The sequence below is a fragment of the Chiloscyllium punctatum genome, chromosome 44 (assembly GCF_047496795.1).
Source record: "Chiloscyllium punctatum isolate Juve2018m chromosome 44, sChiPun1.3, whole genome shotgun sequence".
NCBI lineage: Eukaryota > Metazoa > Chordata > Chondrichthyes > Orectolobiformes > Hemiscylliidae > Chiloscyllium > Chiloscyllium punctatum.
The window spans coordinates 15,271,482-15,279,716 of record NC_092782.1 but is presented as its reverse complement, the minus strand read 5'-3'; the positions used below and the strand labels follow the sequence as shown (position 1 = coordinate 15,279,716).

Here is an 8,235-nt window from a genome sequence, read left to right as displayed (position 1 = left end):
ATCTGCACCCCATCCCTCTCCCCCACATTCCTATACCCAACTCTCTCCCCCATCCCTCTTTCCTACATCCTCACCCTCTTCTCTGCACCCCAACCCCTCACACCCCTCCCCACCCCTCTCCCCCACACCCGCCTCTCCTCCCACACCCCCCGTCTCCCCCACACCCCCCCGTCTCCCCCACACCCCCCCGTCTCCCCCACACACCTGACCTCCCCACACCCACTCCCCCTCACACCTGACCTCCCCACACCCCACCCCTTTTCTCCCCACACCCCGTCCCCATACCCCTCACCCCACATCCTTCTCCCTGGATGCACACTCCCATCGTCACAGCCCCACAACCACATTCCCTTTCCCCCATTTCCCCCATAACTCCAATCTGTCCTCCAGAATATCCACAACCCCCTCCCCAGATCCTAATTACCCATATTCTTAGCTCTCCTCCCCAAAATTCCTCAACCACCACTCCCCCACCACCTCTCCCTTCTCCCCAACCCAGTCCGTGCTGACATTTACATTCCCATCCCGACCCTGGCATCCACCAACCACTGCCAGATTCCCTTCACTGCACCCATTCCCAACTCCACTGCTCCTTCCACCACCCATTCCCCACAATACCTCTCTCCACTACCCCAACCACCATGTCACCCTCCCATCGCCCACTCACTTGTCTCACTTTGCCTTCCCACTATGACCCCAAATCCTGTCCTATGTCATCCTCACCCTCGTACCCCCTTCTCCCCTACCCCACCCCCATGTCCCCATCACCCTCCCACAATAGCCCCCAGATCCCTCCATCTCCTCACTCAAATTTGATGTGGCACTGCCGCAAGTGGGAATGACGCACCCTGGAACAGCAGAAAGAGAGAGGGAGGGGAGGATGAGAAATTTAGAGAGGGAGGGATATATATATAAGAGAGAGAGAGACAGATGGGAGGGAAGGATACATAATATACTGTATATAAGAGAGAGAGAGAGAGAGATTGAGAAACAGAGGGGAGGGATAGAAATTTAGAGAGGAAGGGATAGGGATAGGGATAGGGAGAGGGAAGTGATTTATATATATGTATATATAGACAGAAGGGATAGTAATTTAGAGAGTGAGGGATAAAAGAGAGAGTTAGAGAAAAAGAGAGGGGGAGGGATAGAAATTTAGAGAGGGAGGAATAAAAGAAAGGGAGAGTAAGAGAAAGGGGGGAGGGATAAAGAGAGAGAGAGAGAGAGGGAGGAAGGAGGAGGGATAGGGATAGAGATAGAGATAGAGAGAACGAAAGAAAGAAAGAGGGAGAGGGAGGTTTTATTGCAGGGTGAGGTTGGACTCCAGCCACTCCTCCTTTCTTTAAAGCGGCCAACCCGAGCCAGGGGCGAGGGCAAGAGTTTGCTTTCCTCGCGGGTGAGAGCTTTCGTTTTTAAAAGACATTTAACCTTTCTAAAGAACGATTTAAGATAATTAGCAACTGTGCTGTGTGTGTGAGAGAGAGACAGTAAGTTGGTGTGTAACATTCTCAGGGCGCTGTGCTACATTGTATCCCGCTCGGAGAGGCTGGCTATCTCTCCGGCCTCCCGCACAAGGGGCGTTCACACACACACACACACACACACAGACAGACTGCTGTTCCCCCCCACCCCCAGAACAGAGCCACCCTCTTCCCTCAGTCATCGATCCAGCCGAGCCTGCAAACCGGGTGTTTTGAGTGGGACCTACTGGCTGTTTGACCGTCTGTGTTGCCTCCCTTGTCTCTGCCACACGCCGAGGAGGAGGTAAGAAGGAGCCGTGAGCTGACCATTTAAAAACCGCCCCTCGCTTCTGTGTCGGTGCTCGGGGCCCTGCAATGCAGATAGACAGACACAGGCAGGAGTGGCTGGCTGTCTCTGGGTCGGAGGAGCCCGATTCTTTTCTCTTTGGGCGCTACTCTTGAGCAAACTGAAAAACCCGGCGTAGAATTAGCCCAGCTATTTTCATTTTCATTTCACTTCACCAGATGAAGGGACATTTGGGGCGGACTTTACCCGTCTGCTTGGGGAGAGCTAATTTGAGCACGTTATCATCTGGAGTGAAACCTTTCGAACGTTTTGAAAAAAAAAGAAACCGTGCTTAAAACGGAAACGATACCTAAATCTGGCAATGGTCGAATTATACTCCAGAATAGTGCTCCTTTTTGGGGAGGTGGCGGGGGATTTTTTAGGTGCTCTTGCTGATTTGTATCAGCCCATGTTTTTTTTCATTTGAAGTTTATAAATGACCACAGTGCGAGTTTTTATTTCACAGCTTTAAAGGCCATTGGGCCACCCACGTGTTTACAGGTCACAATTTGTTATTTTTTTTCCCCCTCCAAAGTTGTTTTTTGAATGTTGGAGGGAACACAATTTATCAGTCCTCTGAGGCTGCAATCAGCCACGTATTCGGGGACTGCATTCACTCAGCGCTAGCTATCTCTGAAGGGCAAAAGTGGACTGTCATCTTCTCTGACCCCCGTACTATTTGTTCAATGCCTTGGCTTGTGGTGGTAAGGTTCCAACTGGATCTGGCTTGTTGAGATGAAATCATATATATTATGTGCTGTCAGCCACTGGAAATTATGATGCTAGCTGTAATTTGTCTAGATACGGTGCAAAGATTCAATAGTTTCAAACTGGTATGATTAGTTTCACTATAATTTTGAACTGAATTGGTTTCTATCAGTAAAACATTACAAGGAATTATCACATTCCATAATGTAGGCAAAAGTGAGGACTGCAGATGCTGGAAACCAGAGTTTAGATCAGAGTGGTGCTGGAAAAGCACAGCAGGTCTGATGAAGGGCTTTTGCCCGAAACGTTGATTTTTTTCCTGCTCCTCGGATGCTGCCTGACCTGCTGTGCTTTTCCAACAGCGTAGGAGTGGTTACAAGAAATCTGAGTGGAGTGGATTATGAGATCCAGGGACTCTTCATTGTTCTGTATGAGGGTATAAAAGGTTCAGAAAAGGTGGGAGTGACAGGACTAATTAGGAAGATATTGTAGGGTTAGATCAAGGAGCATGTCCTTAAGAGAACAAGGACAGAGTCCAATTAGAGTTAAGAAACAAACTGGAGGGTACTGCATAGCTTTGGTTGAAATGATCACTGGTTCATGCATCACTGGAACTAAAACTAGTTTAATTTTACCTTTTGGGTAAAGGTCAGAGTGAGTATAATGGCTGTCTTCATGGGTGAATGAGCCACTCTGGCCAGACTTGAACTATGCTATGTTGTCATGTCATGTACGAGGAACTTCAAATGGCATCTGATTAATCTGAAACAAGAAGTCACGTTTTCTTTTTGAGCAAAAGCGAAACCAGAAATTGCCGGAGAAGCTCAGCAGTTCTGGCAGCACCTGTGGAGAGAGAGCAGTTAACATTTTGAGTCTGGAGATCCTCCTTCAGAACTTTATTGAGGCTGTTTTTGGAATGCCAGCTCTTTGTCTTGCCTGTGTAGATGTTGCTGGCACAGTTGGCATTGAGAAAGGAGCTCGTTCCTAAGAAACTTTAGTTTCCCCTTGTTTTTAAATGCAAGTGGTAGTGATTTGCAATCTTGATGTTAATAGTTTTAATGTGGTATGCTAGACTACTTTTGAGGATCACTTAGGAGTTTAGTATGCTGGTGAGGTGTGCTGGAGGTATAGGTAAATAGGTACATCCAGCTCAAAGTGGCAGGGTTCCTAGACTACCTTAAATTAGTGTCTCATTGGGATTTGTTTGGAAACCTCACCCATCATGGTCACCTATTATAGATACCAACTTTGTTTAATTTGCCTACTCCAGTATTGGCTTGGGTTTGTATTAGATGGGGAACTGATGGCCTAGTGGTATTGTTACTGAACTGTTAATCCAGAGACCTAGGTAATGTTCAACCCTGGGTACCTGGGCTCAAATCCTGCCATGGCCGATGGTGGAACTTGAATTCAATTTTTTTTTTAAAGTCTGGAATTAAGAATCTAAAGGTAACCTCAAAACCACTGTGAATTATTGGAAAACCCATCTGGTTCCGTAATGTCCGTTAAGGAAGGAAACTGCCATCCTTACTTGGATTGGCCTCCATGTGACTCCAGGTCTATAACAATATGGTTGACTCTTAACTGCCCTCTGGGCAATGAGGGATGGACAATAAATGCTGGTCTAACCAGAGATGCCCCCATCCCGTGAACTAATAATAAAATAAAATCAGTGATTGCCTAGAGTAAGATGATAGTCAATTCGTGAATCTTTGCGTAACCAGTGATTGATGTGTGACATTTTGGAGAGACCTCCCTGCCAGGAAATCCTTTCTCTTTGTGTGACACCCTTGTGCCAAGAGTTCAGATGCGTATCTTCAATTAATTTTCATGTGTTTAACACAACATACGTGTAGGAGGATGGTTGGAAATGAGGCTGTACAATACGGCCTCTCCTGCCAGAACCGATCCAGTGATCCTATTTCAGAGGAGCAGTAGGTCAGTCCTTTGGATCCTGGTCGTTAATTATCCTCCAATCAACAACATTCTCAAAAACAGGTTATCTGGCCATTATTACACTGCTGCTTGTGGGAGCTTTCTGTGCACAATCTGCTGTTGCTGCTGCTGCTAAGCAACCTGGGTGATTCAATTTAGGCTGTCAGTAATGACAACTCTCATTGAAGATGCGATATAAATGCAACAAAGGCTCTGAGGCACTTCACTGGTGTGTTCTGTTGCTGAAAGATCCTGTGGTATGACAGTCACTATATAAGTGCCAGTGTGTACTTTCTCCCTAATACTAAGGGCACTGATTGATTTTTTGCCCATGAAGGCAGCAAAGGGACCAACCCTGAGGTCTAACCAATTTAAGCAGGACAGGCCAACACCAAGATAACAGAAGCAGAGGCCAGATTTTGAGGCGAAGATGTGAAGAGTTGAGTGGTAGTGATATAGCTGTCGAGGATGAGAGTGACTGTTTGCTGCCAAGTGTTTAGAGGCAGGGAGCAAGATGCAGAATGGGACTAGATTGCATGTCCTCTTCCATAAGAATCTGTTATTGAAGAGTGTGGAGGTTTAGGGACATAATCTTCATGGTTTGTAGTTCATATTGTGATCTGAATCATGCTTGTAATAAGTTATGGGGGATATTACTGGGAATATGAATAGCCCTTGTGTTCTTACAATTACAGGGCTTAAAGTAATCAAAAGTAATTTTTTTTGTGGATGGTGCAATCAGTTTTTAATTTTAAATTGCATATGAAAGATTTTGAATAGTCTGTTTAATATGCAATTATGTTATTTAGAGACTCAATAGAACTTATTATTTTTTTTGTAAAAATGAGTCTTAAATTCTTAATGGTGCAGATAACACATACTGAGTTAATCAGCACGTGAAACAGTGCTTCATAGTGGTATATAGCTACACTAACATGTGTGCAACAATTTAAGGTGGTGGCTCACTAACACTTGCTCAAAGGCAATTAGGGAATGGGATGAAATGCTAGCTTTCTCTCTCCCACTCACTCCACTCACTCCACTCACTCCACTCACTCCCACACCATTTTATTTAAATGACCACCCATGTAGATAGTGGCTATGTGTATGCGATGATGGAATCCCATACTCAGTCGTGCCAACTCAGTCATTGACAATTTCCTTTCCTTTCCTCCCCCCCCCCCCCCCGCCATACCATCGCAATAGTTTATTCTTGTGTCAAAATGAACTGAGGGATATGAGGGGGAGGGTGGGATTAGGGAGTTTAGCTCCGTCATCCGTCTTAATCGTATTGAATGCTCAAGGGGCCGAATGGCCAACTTCACTGAGTGAGCAAGTAATTTCCAGACGGTATATAATGTGGAGAAATGTCCATGTGCACCAAACGTTGACAAACTAACTTGGTGACAGATTAAAATCCCTGGTCCCTGTCCAGTCCACTCTTCCAGATCCAGTGAGGTTTTCTCCTTGAGAGAGGGTAGGTTTCTGACTGGATTTTGTTGCATTGCAACACGAAGGTACTGAGTGCAACAGAGTTTTCTACTTCCCAACGTATCACCTACTTTGCATCTGTATTGTGTGAATTGTATTTAAAACATTGACAGATGGAATATAATGTGGTGGCATGTAATTCACATTTGCAGGAAGAATAGAAAAAGTGGAATATTTCTTTTTAAAATGGTGAAAAATTATTGTCCAGGGGTTTGGCTCAGGAATGTATAGTGGACTAGTAAATGTGATTCATAATTAGTGGGTCTGCTTGGTGCTGTGATGTCTAATTTATGAATATTAAATAATATACTCATTCCAGCAAGTGGAGAGTATGCTGTTATAGCTCTAACTGCTCCTGCAGTGATGGAAGGAGGGTCAGCATGCTTGCTGCAGAATTTCCAGACTCTGATCTGCTGTAGTAGCTTTAATTTCTTTTAAAAACACATGTGTAACTAATGCAGTATTTGGTTTCAAATTTTTAAAAATATATTGAGATGGAAGCTGTTCCTCAATATGAATGAAGTGAGTTTATATGGTCGTTCTGAACATATAGGAAAGAATCTAGTGCTTGAAATCAGCTGAGGCATAATTGTATTGGAATTCGCACACGACTGTTATGTGGCTTTCGGAGCTGTTTTGTGAAGGATCAGATTGTTTGTTTGAGAGCTTCATGTCACGTTTGATCCCGAGAGGATCTTCTATCACTAACACCATCCCTTTCACCATGTATCAGGTTGTTTGCCTGTCTCTCTCGGCATGGACGGGTTGGACTGAAGGGTCTGTTTCCATGCTGTACATCTGTGACTCTATTTGCTAACTCTCTAGACTTGACCATCCAAACATTCTGTACACTCTGGGATTTTGGTCATATAAAGCGTTGTTACCTATATCCTAACTCTCAACATATTTTGTTGTGCTTGCTATCCAACATTTGGCTTCTGCTTGTTCTTCTTGATTTTGAAAATTTTCGTCCTGGTTTTCAACTCCCTCCATGGCCTCACTTATTATCCTCAACTCTCTGATCCACTTTAGCCCCATAGACCTCAAAAAACTACTCGTCTAATCTGGCCTCTTCAGCCTCAATTATCACGCTTCCATTGGTCGTGCTCGTGTGAAGCAACCTGAGATGTTTTGTAATGTTAGAGGTACTATATAACGGGAAGTGCTGGTATTGGGGTGGGGTGGACAACGTTTAAAATTCACACAACACCAGGTTATAGTCCAACAGGCTTATTTGAAAGAACAAGCTTTCAGAGCACTGCTCCTTTGTTGGGTAGCTTGGACCATAACCTGGTGTTGTGGTTTTTAACTTGGTACTCTATGAAAGTACAAGTTGCTGTCCCTATCATACTATGCAGTGACCGCAGAGAGAGTGAGAGAGAATACTTCATCTAAGTTATGGGGGATGATAGTATAGTGTTAATTCAGAAGCCCAGGGTTAATGGTCTTGGGACATTAGTTCAAATTAAATTGTGTCAACTGGTGAAGTTTAAAATTCAATAAATTACAAATTACTTGTCCTGACAAAGGGTTTTGGCCTGAAATATTGACTTTCCTACTCCTTAGATGTTGTCTGACCTGGTGTGCTCTTCCAGCCTCGCATCTGTTGACTCTGACTTCCTGTGATCCTTACTGTCTCCTAATCTGGAATTGAAGTCTCTTTATAATGGTGACCATGAAACTATGATTGATTGCCTGACTGGATGGGTTTCTATGATAGCATCTGAGGAGCAGGAGAATCGATGTTTCGGGCATCAATTCCTGTTGAAGGTTATGTGTCCAAAATGTCAATTTCTCCTGCTCCTCAGATGCTGCCTGACCTGCTGTGCTTTTCCAGCACCACAACTTTCAATTCTCATCTCCAGCAACTGCAGTCCTCACTTTCTCCATCTAGTTCACTAATATTCCTTTGTCGATAAGGAAACCGATCATCCTTACCCAGTCTGGTCTACGCAGGACTCCGGCTCCATAGCAGTCTTGTTGAATCCAACTTTTTCTCTAAAGTGGCCTAGCAAGTAACTCAGTTAAAAGGAAGTTAAATGGGCAACAAACTCTGACCTTGCCAGTCCAACAAATGAATGTGAGGGCAAAAACAGAAATTGTTGGTGACACTCCAAGTCTGGCAACATCTGTGGTGAGAGAAAGCAGACTCGATGTTTGGGTCCAGTGAACACCCAGAGAGACTCTGCTTTCTCTCCACAGATACCACCAGACCTGTTGAGTTTCTCCAGCAATTTTGGCTTTTGTTTCAGATCTCCAACGTCCGCTTTTTAAAAATATATTTGTCATATTGTGAAG

General features: G+C 44.5%; 1 protein-coding gene across 4 annotated transcripts in view; it reads left to right on the top strand.

Moving 5' to 3' along the window:
• The first annotated feature begins 1,279 nt into the window (after positions 1-1,279).
• The window catches only part of LOC140466746 (GTPase KRas), a 62,635-nt gene continuing 55,679 nt past the window's right edge, over positions 1,280-8,235 (top strand). For 3 of the 4 annotated variants that reach the window (XM_072562314.1, XM_072562317.1, XM_072562315.1), the window contains exon 1: positions 1,400-1,761. The gene's annotated coding sequence lies outside the window, so the exon portion shown is untranslated. The other variant, XM_072562316.1, reaches the window with a different exon arrangement.